The sequence below is a fragment of the Dama dama genome, chromosome 12, assembly GCF_033118175.1.
Source record: "Dama dama isolate Ldn47 chromosome 12, ASM3311817v1, whole genome shotgun sequence".
Taxonomy (NCBI): Eukaryota; Metazoa; Chordata; class Mammalia; order Artiodactyla; family Cervidae; genus Dama; species Dama dama.
In genome coordinates this window covers 58,420,114-58,432,922 of record NC_083692.1, presented here as the reverse complement: position 1 = coordinate 58,432,922, position 12,809 = coordinate 58,420,114, and positions in this window count along the sequence as shown.

Sequence of the window (12,809 nt, the reverse complement as noted above, 5' to 3'; positions counted from 1 at the left end):
CTGGTTTCCTGGGAGCTGACTCCTTCTCTTCATCTGCCTCCCCTCTCCCATTTATACTTACGTAGAAGTTCATATACTTATTGTGGGAGTGGTCATTTTATAATAGTGACTATAGGACTCCCCTTTGGTCATGTTCTTGGTGAAAGAAGGAATCGGAAGTAAGGACCAACTTGGAAAGTCAACAAATCAAATATTGAATGAACACTCACTGTATAGGTCCACAGTACACTATGTTCACTGTTAATGGTCTGAAGAATACAGGCCATGGTCTCTGCCTTACCAAGAACTTTTAAACTATTTTAAGGCACCACACTCACACGAAAATACAAGGCAGAGTATGCTAAAGGAAAAAATAGTTAGCCTAACTTTAAGTGCTAAGTTTACAGGGGGAAAGAGCATCTTGTATTTGTCTTGAAGCTACATGACAACAGCTGTTTTTCTTTCTTCTTGGAAGTGCTGTTTCCTCTTCTACACCCTTGAATGATAGTATATTAGTCATTGAATCACAGTACATTTCCAGTTTAAGATGAAAATGTTAAACTTCACTCCACCCATAATTTTCATGACGCATCATCTTTTATATTTTTGAGATTTAAATGTGAGAACTGCAGAGACGCACTTATACCAGCAGGTGGAGGAATTTGCTATTTGAACTCATCTCAGGACCCCAGGTGGTTCAGCAAAGGATGTGACTGCAATGTAAATTATTGCTTTATTTCCCTTTCTTTGTTTCAGATATTTATGCACCAAAACACTGAAAAAATTACCTATATTCTAATGAAATAGAATGTATGTATTTTTATAACAAATTACTTTACTGTACGGCAGAAATCAACACAACATTGTAAATCAACTATACTTGAATAAAATAAAGGAAAAACATCAAACCCAAATTACTTGTACTCTGAAGAAGATGAATTAAAATTGGTTATTTTCGTCACTCTATCCAGAGCATAAAGTAGATGGCACTTTCTCCTTTTCAAAGTCTTAGATGTAAATATACATTGACATCTAAAGAAATAATTTTGACTTCCCAGGTGGCTCAGTGGGTAAAGAATCTGCCTGCAATGCAGGAGGTGAAGTTTCAATTCTTGGGTCAGAAAGATCCCCTGGAAGAGGACATGGCAACCCAGTCCAGTATTCTTACCTGGAGAATTCCATGGACATAGGAGCCTGGCAGGCTACAGTCCGTGGGGTTGCAAAGAGTCGGACATGATTGAATTGACTGAGCACACACACAAAAAGAAATAGTTTATTTTCATAGAGAACATTGGAGAACTCTTTTTAAACAAACATACGACCTTAACAATCTTATGCTAGATGGAGAACACATTCAGAGTTGGGTGGTGCCTTGGGCTCCCACGTGAGTCAAGCGTCTGAGTTTGCAGGTATCAGAGTAGAGGGATCTCTACACTGGTTTATCTGAGGTCTATCGCAGGTTTTCAGGCCTGTCTGAGCACATCAGTGAACTGATGAGACAGGCCTGAGTAAAATCAATACACCTAGGGGAGTTGGAATCATCAGGGGAAGAAGTCATGCCCTGCCTGTTGCTGGGGCAAGGGCATGTCCAGCAAGCTGTGGGAGTCTGGTGGAGGCTGAGAAGCTTCCTGGGCAAGAGTTCACACTAAGAGTAGAAGGAATTTGCTGATTAGCTTGAGCCAGCAAGAAGAGCTCTAGTTGTCAGAAGGTAACAGCAAGTCTGATGCGGATTTTAGTAGTTTCTTGATAACCTGGTCTGAGAGTTTAGAGGCATGATTTCCATGAGTACATAGAAGGTTGTTGGTAAAAACTGAAGTAATTTTCTCAGCTTTTAAAAAAAATTCTCAGATTTAAGAAATACTATTTTACCTTCTCACCCGAACAGGTGAGTCAATTTCTTGTGCTTCACTCCTGCACGGCTTGCCTTCTCAGGAGGCTCAGCAGTAAAGAATCTGCCTGCCAATGCAGGAGATGCAGGATGGATGGGTTCGCTCCCTGGGTTGAGAAGATGCCCGGGAGTAGGAAATGACATCCCACTCCAGTATTCTTGCCTGGAAAAGCCCATGGAGAGAGGAGCCTGGCGAGCTACAGTCCATGGAGTCGCAAAGAGTTGGATGGGACCGAGCAAGCAAAGCAGCTTGCCCAGCTTGCCAGACCCAGGAGAGGAGGGTCTGCTGCTTTGTGCAGAGGGGAGAGGCTTTGCCACCAGGACTGACAGCAGAGGGAGACACCTTCTGGAGACTCTCAGAAATACAGGACTTGGTGTGCAGGGGTGGAGGTTTGGTACTGAAAATGGGAGCAGGAACCAGTGACATTTGTTTTGCAGTTAATGAGATTCCTCTGACTCAAAGGCTCGTAAGATCTGGAGAAATAGACATTACATATATACTGTTGGCCAGGTTCTTAGAGTTATTGAACATTTACTAAAAGAACCATAATAATTATGTCTGTCTTTTCAACCTCTTTAACAAGTGGTGCTGGGAAAACTGGTCAACCACTTGTAAAAGAATGAAACTAGAACACTTTCTAACACCATACACAAAAATAAACTCAAAATGGATTAAAGATCTAAATGTAAGACCAGAAACTATAAAACTCCTAGAGGAGAACATAGGCAAAACACTCTCCGACATAAATCACAGCAAGATCCTCTATGACCCACCTCCCAGAATATTGGAAATAAAAGCAAAACTAAACAAATGGGACCTAATGAAACTTAAAAGCTTTTGCACTACAAAGGAAACTATAAGTAAGGTGAAAAGACAGCCCTCAGATTGGGAGAAAATAATAGCAAATGAAGAAACAGACAAAGGATTAATCTCAAAAATATACAAGCAACTCCTGAAGCTCAATTCCAGAAAAATAAATGACCCAATCAAAAAATGGGCCAAAGAACTAAACAGACATTTCTCCAAAGAAGACATACAGATGGCTAACAAACACATGAAAAGATGCTCAACATCACTCATTATTAGAGAAATGCAAATCAAAACCACAATGAGGTACCATTACACGCCAGTCAGGATGGCTGCTATCCAAAAGTCTACAAGCAATAAATGCTGGAGAGGGTGTGGAGAAAAGGGAACCCTCTTACACTGTTGGTGGGAATGCAAGCTAGTACAGCCGCTATGGAAAACAGTGTGGAGATTTCTTAAAAAACTGGACATAGAACTGCCATATGACCCAGCAATCCCACTTCTGGGCATACACACTGAGGAAACCAGATCTGAAAGAGACACGTGCACCCCAATGTTCATCGCAGCACTGTTTATAATAGCCAGGACATGGAAGCAACCTAGATACCCATCAGCAGATGAATGGATAAGGAAGCTGTGGTACATATACACCATGGAATATTACTCAGCCATTAAAAAGAATTCATTTGAACCAGTCCTAATGAGATGGATGAAGCTGGAGCCCATTATACAGAGTGAAGTAAGCCAGAAAGATAAAGAACATTACAGCATACTGACACATGTATATGGAATTTAGAAAGGTGATAACAATAACCCTATATGCAGAACAGAAAAAGAGACACAGAAATACAGAACAGACTTTTGAACTTTGTGGGAGAATGTGAGGGTGGGATATTTCAAAAGAACAGCATGTATACTATCTATGGTGAAACAGATCACCAGCCCAGGTGGGATGCATGAGACAAGTGCTCCGGCCTGGTGCACTGGGAAGACCCAGAGGAATCGAGTGGAGAGGGAGGTGGGAGGGGGGATCGGGATTGGGAATACATGTAAATCCATGGCTGATTCATATCAATGTATGACAAAACCCACTGGGAAAAAAAAATAATAATAATTAAGAAAAAAATTAAAAAAAAAATTATGTCTGTCTTTTGATGTATAAGTTCTTTGTAAAACCCTCCATTTGGGTCATATTTTTATAGCAGTTAGACAGATTTACACACAGGTGTATAAATCTTAAGTATTTACCACAGTGAATTTTTACAGTTTAATAACTTGTGCAAATTCTGCTAAGACAGATGCAGAATATTACAAGCAGCTCTGAAGCCTCTCTTGTGCCCCTTCTTGTCTCCTTTTCTAAAAGCTACCCTGATTTCCAATATTGCCTATTTCAAACTTTGTATAAATGCAATTAATTATACATTTATTTTGCCTACCTTTTTTTTTTTTTACTCAACATTATGTCTGTAAGTCTTATTTATGTTCTTACCAAACTTTGTAGATTTTCTTTGTTGTATAGTGTTCCATTATATGGAAGTAGCACAATTTTATCCATTTAAAAATTTACTCATTTTAAAATATATTCACTGTTGGTGGACATTTGAATTGTATCCAGTTTTGATTGTTATGAACAAAGCTGCCATAAAGATGTTGGTACATGTTTTACTGCACACATGTCCTCCTTACTATTTCTGTTGGGAATATAATTGCTAAATCTGATCTATAGATTTAATGACTTTTATTCTTCCCAATGTGGAAAATGTGGTTTAGCTATACATGTTCAGTTCTCTCGCTGTAAAGGGACTGAAGTGATGAAGAAAGTGAATTTGACTATGACGCTATTAATATTACTAGAAAAAGTTGGCGTTACATAGAGTAGCCAGGTACTGACAAATTGGACACTTAATGTTGAATCCTTATTAGTTATCATAAGCTGTAATAAGTGGTAAGAGTGTACACTGTTGTATTGCTCATGTCAAATTGAAAAATATTTAGGATAGTTTTCCACTCTACCTAGAATATGTTTTAAAAAAAATATATTTATTTTAATGGAAGGATAATTACTTTAGAATATTATTTAAGATTCTTCCTCCAGGAAGCTAATTTTTAATATTAACCTTAGGAAGATATGCTTGGAAAGTAATTTTCAAAAATTGTTTCCATCCATCAGTAGAGATGGCTAAAAGTTAATTGCAGCACTATAATTTGTAGCATTTGCTACTGGAAGCTAAGAAACATCAGTGGATTTTCAGATTTTTTATTTTTAGTTTATCAGTTGACGAATCTTGGTTTAAGCTTGACCATTGTGTTTCCTGAATTTATCTATGAAGACTGAATGGAAGGGAATAACATTAAGTTTAGGTCCCAGGAGAAAAATGCTTTGTGATATGGGCCTCACCCAGAATCCTATGGCCAGAAATAGCCCCGGGGTGAAAGTTATCCAGTGGATCTTGGCCCATCTCTGTAGATTCTATATCTAATCTACAGGACCAACACTCAGATTTGCTGGAAACTAACATTTATTTCTACTTGGTTTTTAATTACAAAAAAAGTATGTGTTTATTCTAGAAAACTTGGAAAGCATATAAAAATATAACAAAACTCTCATGTAATAGCAGTATCCTTTGTTAATACATTTCAAAATATTTTCTTTCTGGTTTTAAATTACCAGATTATTTTTTCACATAACTCATTCATTTAACACATGTTTTTGAGAGCTTCTTATGTACTGATAGCAAGACTGTATACAACCAGAGATCCAGCAATCTCTTACAGGCTTTCCAAGACTTGAGCTTACCCAACAGAATCTGGAAGATCAGAGGTGGTGAAGGCCAGGGAGAGGGACCTCTGGGAGACAGTGCAGAAAGTAGTTGACATAGCAGCCCTGAGACACCTGTTGTTAGAAAGGTCTGCTTACAATATTGGCTCTTGTCTAGCATCTGGGAACTTGGCTTTCAGGAGTTTTCCCACCATTCCCTAATGATAAGGATGGTTCACTGTATCTAGACTGTGCAAATACCATGTTCATGCTGAAGACCTGCTTACTTTCTAGGAGTCTGGGATTTTGACATGTGAATGGCAGAGAGTTCCTACATGACCGGCCTCCACTAAAAACCTTGGACGGTGAGACCAGTGAGCTTCCCTGGTAGACACTGCACGTATTGCCAGGTGTTATTGTTGGAAGAATTAAGGACATCCTGTGTGACTCCACTGGGAGAGGACTCTGGAAAACTTCTTCCTGGTTTCCGCCAGACTTTGCCCCATGCACCCTATTCCTTTTACTGATTTTGTTTTGTGTCCTTTCATTTCAATAAACCTGTGAGTATAACTACTTCTCAGTCCTGAGAATCCTTCTAACAAATTACTGAACATGAAGCTGTCTTGGGGGACACCTGGTATGGTGATCCCTCCTTGGGAGATTAAATTACCAGGTGAATCATTACCTCTACTTTTTTTTTTTAATTGCTTCTACTTTTAGGGGCTTCCCTGGTGGCTCAGATGGTAAAGAATCCGCCTGCAGTGCAGGAGACCAGGGTTTGATCCCTGGGTCGGGAAGATCCTCTGGAGCAGGAAATAGCAACCTGCTCCTGTATTCTTGCCTGGAAATCCCATGAACAGAGGAGCCTGGTGGGCTACAGTCCATGGGGTCACAAAGAGTTGGACACAACTGAGCAACTAAATCACCACCTCTACTTTTATGCTGGCCTTTAGGGTAGAGCTGGGAATATAACTCCTCGAGGGAGTCTCCTCAAATGCAATGCTACAAGAATGGAGATGTGGTCAAGGGAAAGGGATTAATGTCCCAGGAGGGTTGACGAGGCTGTTCCCGAGGAATAGCCACCTACTCAATCCACACTGTCCCCTGTCCCGAACAATTCTACTGCAGGGGGACAGTCTCATTGGTGTGAAAAAAATTGCAACTGAAACTATTTAGTGTAATTTTGGGGGCCTCTGAAGAGCTCCCATACCATAGTCCTTTCTGTATCAGTGCAGAGAAGAATTCATGGAGAGCAAAGTGGTGATGAGAAGTGATTTATTGTAATAGGACGCTTATGAGGCTTACAAGTGGGTGGGCGAGAAAAGCTGAGCCCCAAGAACTTACTTGGCTACAGTTTTATAATCAAACGAAAAGTGGGGATGCCAAGAAGAACTTCTTTGTCTTTTTTGAGTAGACGTGTTTTATCACCAGCTCCTCCTCCAAGTTGAGCGGGGAAGTATTCTTGTCCCTACATAGTCAAACTAGGTTCACAAATTATTGTGTCTTATGTGTGAAGAGAGCATGTCCTAGGGATCATTAACTTACTGACTTCACTGGGCAGGTTGTGGGTCACATGCCACCATTGTTTTATTGTTTTGGGGCACGTCCCATGCTTCTGTTGTATAGTTTTGTTGCCAAGCAACCCTGCTTAGTTTTGTGGTTAAGCAAACCTACTTTTTTGAGTAATCATTAACTTACAGGGGTCTCCCATATTTTTTCTCCTTATAATCTCCTAGTAGGATTAACTATTTAATCACCTACTTTGTCCCTTTACTCTGTCCCTATGACAACTACCAATATAGTTCAATATACCCTCAACACAAATATAGCCAAACGCTTAAGGAAAGCCAAGAGCCTGACAGGTATGGATTCAATAGACAGAACTGGCACACAATCAGTTCAGTTCAGTTGCTCAGTTGTGTCTGACTCTGTGATCCCATGGACTGCAGCACACCAGGCTTGCCTGTCCTTCACTATCTCCCGAAGCTTGCTCACACTCATGTCCATTGAGTTGGTGATGCCATCCAGCCATCTCATCCTCTGTCATCCCCTTCTCCTCCTGCCTTCTATCTTTCCCAGCACCAGGGTCTTTTCCAATGAGTCAGCTCATCTCATTATGTGAGCAAGTATTGGAGTTTTAGCTTCAGCATCAGTCCTTCCAGTGAATATTCAGGGTTGATTTCCTTTAGGATTGACTGGTTTGCAAAAGTAGGAAGTTAGGAGATACCTGGAGTAACAGGTAAGTCTGGTCTTGTAGTACAAAATGAAGCAGGGCAAAGGCTAGCAGAGTTTTGCCAAGAGAATGCACTGGTCATAGCAAACACCCTTTTCCAATGACACACAATTAGAAGAGAGTAATATAGGAAACAGAAGAAAACTTAAAATTAAGCACAAATATGTAATACAATTTAGAAAATTTTATTTATAGAGTTCTCCTTACTGAGTGCACTATATGCATTGGGAGAAACACTGCATGTGTTGATTGGTCATTGGCTTTATTGAGTCATCCCTGGGCATTTTTGTTTACTCTCCAATCTCCAGATCACTTCTCTCAAGCATTGAGGTACTTCTCACTTAGAGTTGGTTAAGTTAAAGTTCTCACTGGTTTGTAGAAGTTAGGGAAGCTTCTCTAAAGACTTGGCAGGGAGGGTGGTAATAGAAGAGAATTAACTCACAACACAGGAAATATCTTGAAATCAGATATTACACATCACTGAGGCCAGAGGCCATTGGACAAACACTGTCAGAGGGAATTCCTTACTGACTCTTTCTTTCCTTAGGTCCTATTTGGCTTCTAAGTTCCTGGAGATCAATGTTTTCAATTAGAGTGTTTTTTTTTTTCCCCATCTCCTCTTTCTCTGCTGACTCCCTCCACCACAAGTTTAATCCCATGGCTGCCAGGAGAAAAAAGAAGTCCTTTAAAATGAAACAAACAACCCCCTACCCCCCAAATCTTACCTGCACAAAGATGAAACCCTCACATTACTGCACAGAGCAATTTAGCTCCATACTCTCTTAGTCATCTTTGCTGGGCTGAGGCTTTCATTTCGTATAATCAGAGGCCCCTTTAAAGCATTTCAACAAAAAGTGGGGGAGAAAAGAAGAAAAACAGCAGTTTTCATCCAAAGCAGTTTTTTACAGTGTTAAACAAAACTTGAGACTTGAAAATTCTTTAAATCTATTTTTAATTAATTTTATTGGTGTATAGTTGCTTTAGTTAGTTTTTGCTTTGCAGGAGAGTGAATCAGCTGTATGTTTACATATCCCCTCTTTTTTAGATTTGCTTCCCACTTAGGTCACCATAGAACATTGAGTAGAGTTTGTTTTGCAATACATCAGGTTCTCATTAGTTTTCTATTTTATGTGTGTGTGTGTGTGTGTGTGTGTTAGGTCGTGTCCGACTCTTTGGCGACCTTATGGACTATAGCCCACCAGGCTCCTTGTCCACGGAATTTTCCAGGCAAGAATACTGTGGCGGGTTGCCATTTCCTACTCCAGGGGATCTTCCCAACCCAGGGATCAAGCCTGTGTCTGTTGCCTTAGTAGGTGGATTCTTTACCACTGGGCCACCTGGGAAGCCTTGTCTTTTTAATACATAATATTAATAGTGTATATATGTCAATCCCAATCTCCTAATTCATCCCACCCCGCCCCTTTTCCCCTTTGGTATCAATGTTTGTTCTCCATGCCTGTGTCTGTATATCTGCTTTGCAAATAAGATCACTTGTACCATTTTTCTAGATTTTTAAATCTATTTTTGAGGATCCATGCAACACACATAACTTTGAAGGAAGGTTTAATTTGTTACTCCAAATTCCAGTGGAACACCTTGCATGCCAGGGAGGAAGCTGAGCAGCCCCTGGAGGAGGTAATGTGTGGATTAGTGCTTCTTGGTTATTTGTTAAGTAAAGCAGAATGGTTAGGAGTGAGGGCCCCAGAACTAACACACAGGGGTTCAACTCCCAGCTCTGTCACCACCAGCTATGTGACTTGGGCAAATTACACAAACTTTGTCAGGAAGATCCCCTGGAGAAGGAAATGGCAACCCACTCCAGTATTCTTGCCTGGAGAATCCCATGGACAGAGGAGCCTGGCGGGCTACAGTCCATGGGGTTGCAAAGAGTCAGACATCGCTGAGCGACTAACACTTACTTACTTTGCATGCTTGTGTGTGCATGCTAAGTTGGTTCAGTCATGCCTGACTCTTTTCGACCTTATGGACTGTAGACTGCCAGGCTCCTCTGTCCCTGGGCTTCTCCAGGCATGAATACAAAGATCCCTCCTCCAAGGGATCTTCCCGACCCAGGGATTGAACCTGCGTCTCCTGCATCTCCTGCATTGGCAGGTTCTTTACCACTAGGGCTACCTGGGATGTCCTGTGTAGATTAAGTGAAGTGAAAGTCGCTCAGTCATGTCCGACTGTGTGTGGACCCCACGGAATATAATAGTCCATGGAATTCTCCAGACCAGAACACTGGAGTGGATAGCCCTTCCCCTTCTCCAGGGGATCTTCCCAACCCAGGGATCGAACCCAGGTCTCCCGCATTGCAGGCAGATTCTTTATCAGCTGAACCACCAGGGAAGCCCAAGTATACTGGAGCGATTAGCCTATCCTTTCTCCACTGGATCTTCCTGGCCCAGGGATTGAACCGGGGCCGCTTGCATTGCAGGCGGATTCTTTGCCAGCTGAGCTATCAACAATAAGTAAATAAATAGGAAGTGCTTAGGATAGTTCCTGGGACACTGTGAGCACTAAAGCCATAGTAACAATGATCACTATTATTTGTCTTAAGAAATGTTGGCATGAACTATAATATATTCAAGTTACGTAATATGTGTAAATCTATGGCTGATTCATATCAATGTATGACAAAACCCACTGAAATGTTGTGAAGTAATTAGCCTCCAACTAATAAAAAAATTATTAAAAAAAAAAAAGTTACATAAATCTTTTAAAGTTATTTAAAGCTGAAACCTAACTGTATGTGGAGCATTCTCTATGGCAAGGATCAACAGAGCTTAATCAAGAAGAATCCTAAAGAGGTGCTGTATTAGGCACACAATGTATTTTCTAACTCAGTCCTCACAATAACCCTATGGTATAGGCATTATTATTTTCAGTTTATGACAAACTTACGCTGATTGAGACTAATTAGCTTAACTGGGCTCATATCAAATAAGTAGTTGCTCTGGGTTGAGAAACTGGTTTTTGTGACTCCATAGCCCATGTTGAGACAGATTTTCAGATTAGCAAGGCCCAAAGAATAATTTTTTAAAAAATCAACAGTGTGGCTCTTTATGCCATGAGAAAAAAATTCCCAGCTCTGTTTTGAATAGCTTAGAGGCAGCAATTTCTGTGTTCATTGCTTGGAAATTTTTATTAGGTAAAACTGGCTGTGGCCCCAGTTTCGACTGAGTTATGGAAGTTCTGTTGTTTTCTGAGCTAAATAAATTTGTGAGTGTTTAGTATCTTGAGCTATAAAGTCAATACTGAAGATAACATCCCCCTTCACTGTTTATTTTCTGCTGGGATTAGAAATAAGCTCCCTTGCTTTCTACCATTTCTTAAAGACTTGCTTTTATAAACACACACACACACACACACACACACACACACACCAAAACAACTACCTTCCCCCACCACATCCCAGAAATTAAAGGCACAGACATAAGCAGCATTCATTCATTCAAAACATGACATAAATATAACCTACCCTTCTGCTTTTCTTGTTGGCTGCACCCATCCCCACTTTTCTGCAAACAGCACTCAGAATTACATTTAGTGCTTGGAGTCCTAGTCATGGCATCAGTTAAGAGGCAGACACTGGAACAAAGTCAAATCAGACACTGTCTTTCTGGAATCAAATCTCAAGCACAGACTAAAACATGAAATGTTGAAGGAGTGTTTGTGCAGTCTTGGGGCTTGGAGGCCATTGCTGATCAGGTCCTGCCCCAAAGCTTTTACCCCTGGCTCCCTCCCCCACCCCCATGCTCTACTTGTTCAAACATCACTTCCTCAGAGAGGTCAGTGGTGACTACCCCAAACCTTCTATCTCCACTAGCCTGTTCAATTTTTGGTATAGTGTTTACTGTTTAAAATTATCTTGAGCTTTATTTATTTGTTATTTGCTTTTCTCTGTTAGAATATCAGTTCTAAGAAGGTCGAGACCTTGACTATTTTATTTGCTAGTATCTCCAGTTACTATAACAGTGCTTATAGCACTTAGTAGGTGCTCATTAAATACTTATTGACTGTGTTGCATGGGGTACACCCTCTGTGCAGAAATCACAGTGGCCTGTAATCAAGTGGTTAAGAGCATGAGACTTGGAGTTAGACCATCTGGGTTCAAATCCTGGCCTGCTAGGTGACTTGGGCAAGTTCCTTAACCCCTTTGTGTGTCAATGTCTCATTTCTAAAATGGCGAAAATAAAAATATGTAAGTAAAATGAAGAGTAAGCAAGATGATTCACTTAGAGCCTTTGGGCACTGCATGGAAAATAATAAGATTCAGTACATAGCTACAATATTATTAGAGTATTTCTCAGTTGTAAGAAGCTTTTGTTGTAAATTGTAAAATTCACCACTGACTTAATATTAGTTCTTTTGGAGAAAACCAAAACCAAATACAACATTTAAAATATCTAATTTATGACAGCACATATTTATCTTCAGAAATACATGAATACTTTCTTCTTTGGGATGACATTCACAGTTGGGGTCTAAAGCAGCTCTCACTCTCTCTCAAGTATGGCCCTTGGCCATACGTGTATGTGTATGAGTCAGCTCACCCCTGCTGATGGTCTAGACCTTGTCAGCATCTTTGTGATGCTGCAGAATTATGTGTTTGTTTTTCAATTATTTATTTCTTTATTGACTGTGCTGGGTCTTTGCTGCTGCTTGCAGGCATTCCCCAACTGCTGCCAGCAGGAGCTACCCTTGTTGAGGCGTGCAGGCTTCTCACGGCAGTGGCCTCTCTTATTGCAGAGCACAGGCTCTAAGGCACGTGGGCTTCAGTAGTTGTGGCTCATGGACTTAGCTGCTCCGAGGCATGAGGGATCTTCCGTGTCCCCTGCATTGGCAGGCAGACTCATCCACTGAACACCAGGGAAGTCCTGCAGAATTATTTAAACACACATCAAAGAATACTGTGCGTTCTGTGGGATTTTGTTTGTTTTCATTTCCCTCTTGGTTATTTTGTTTGTATTGTCAGTAATTGAACTACACATAACTAAAGAGTTTTTGGAAAGTAGCTGGAAGCTTGTGACATATTTGGACATCTGAATGATAGTTCTTAGCTCATCAACTGGTCGCAACAATTGAAAATCTGTGATTTGGTCTCAGAACTTTGGCAATTTTTTAAATCACATTATCCAGT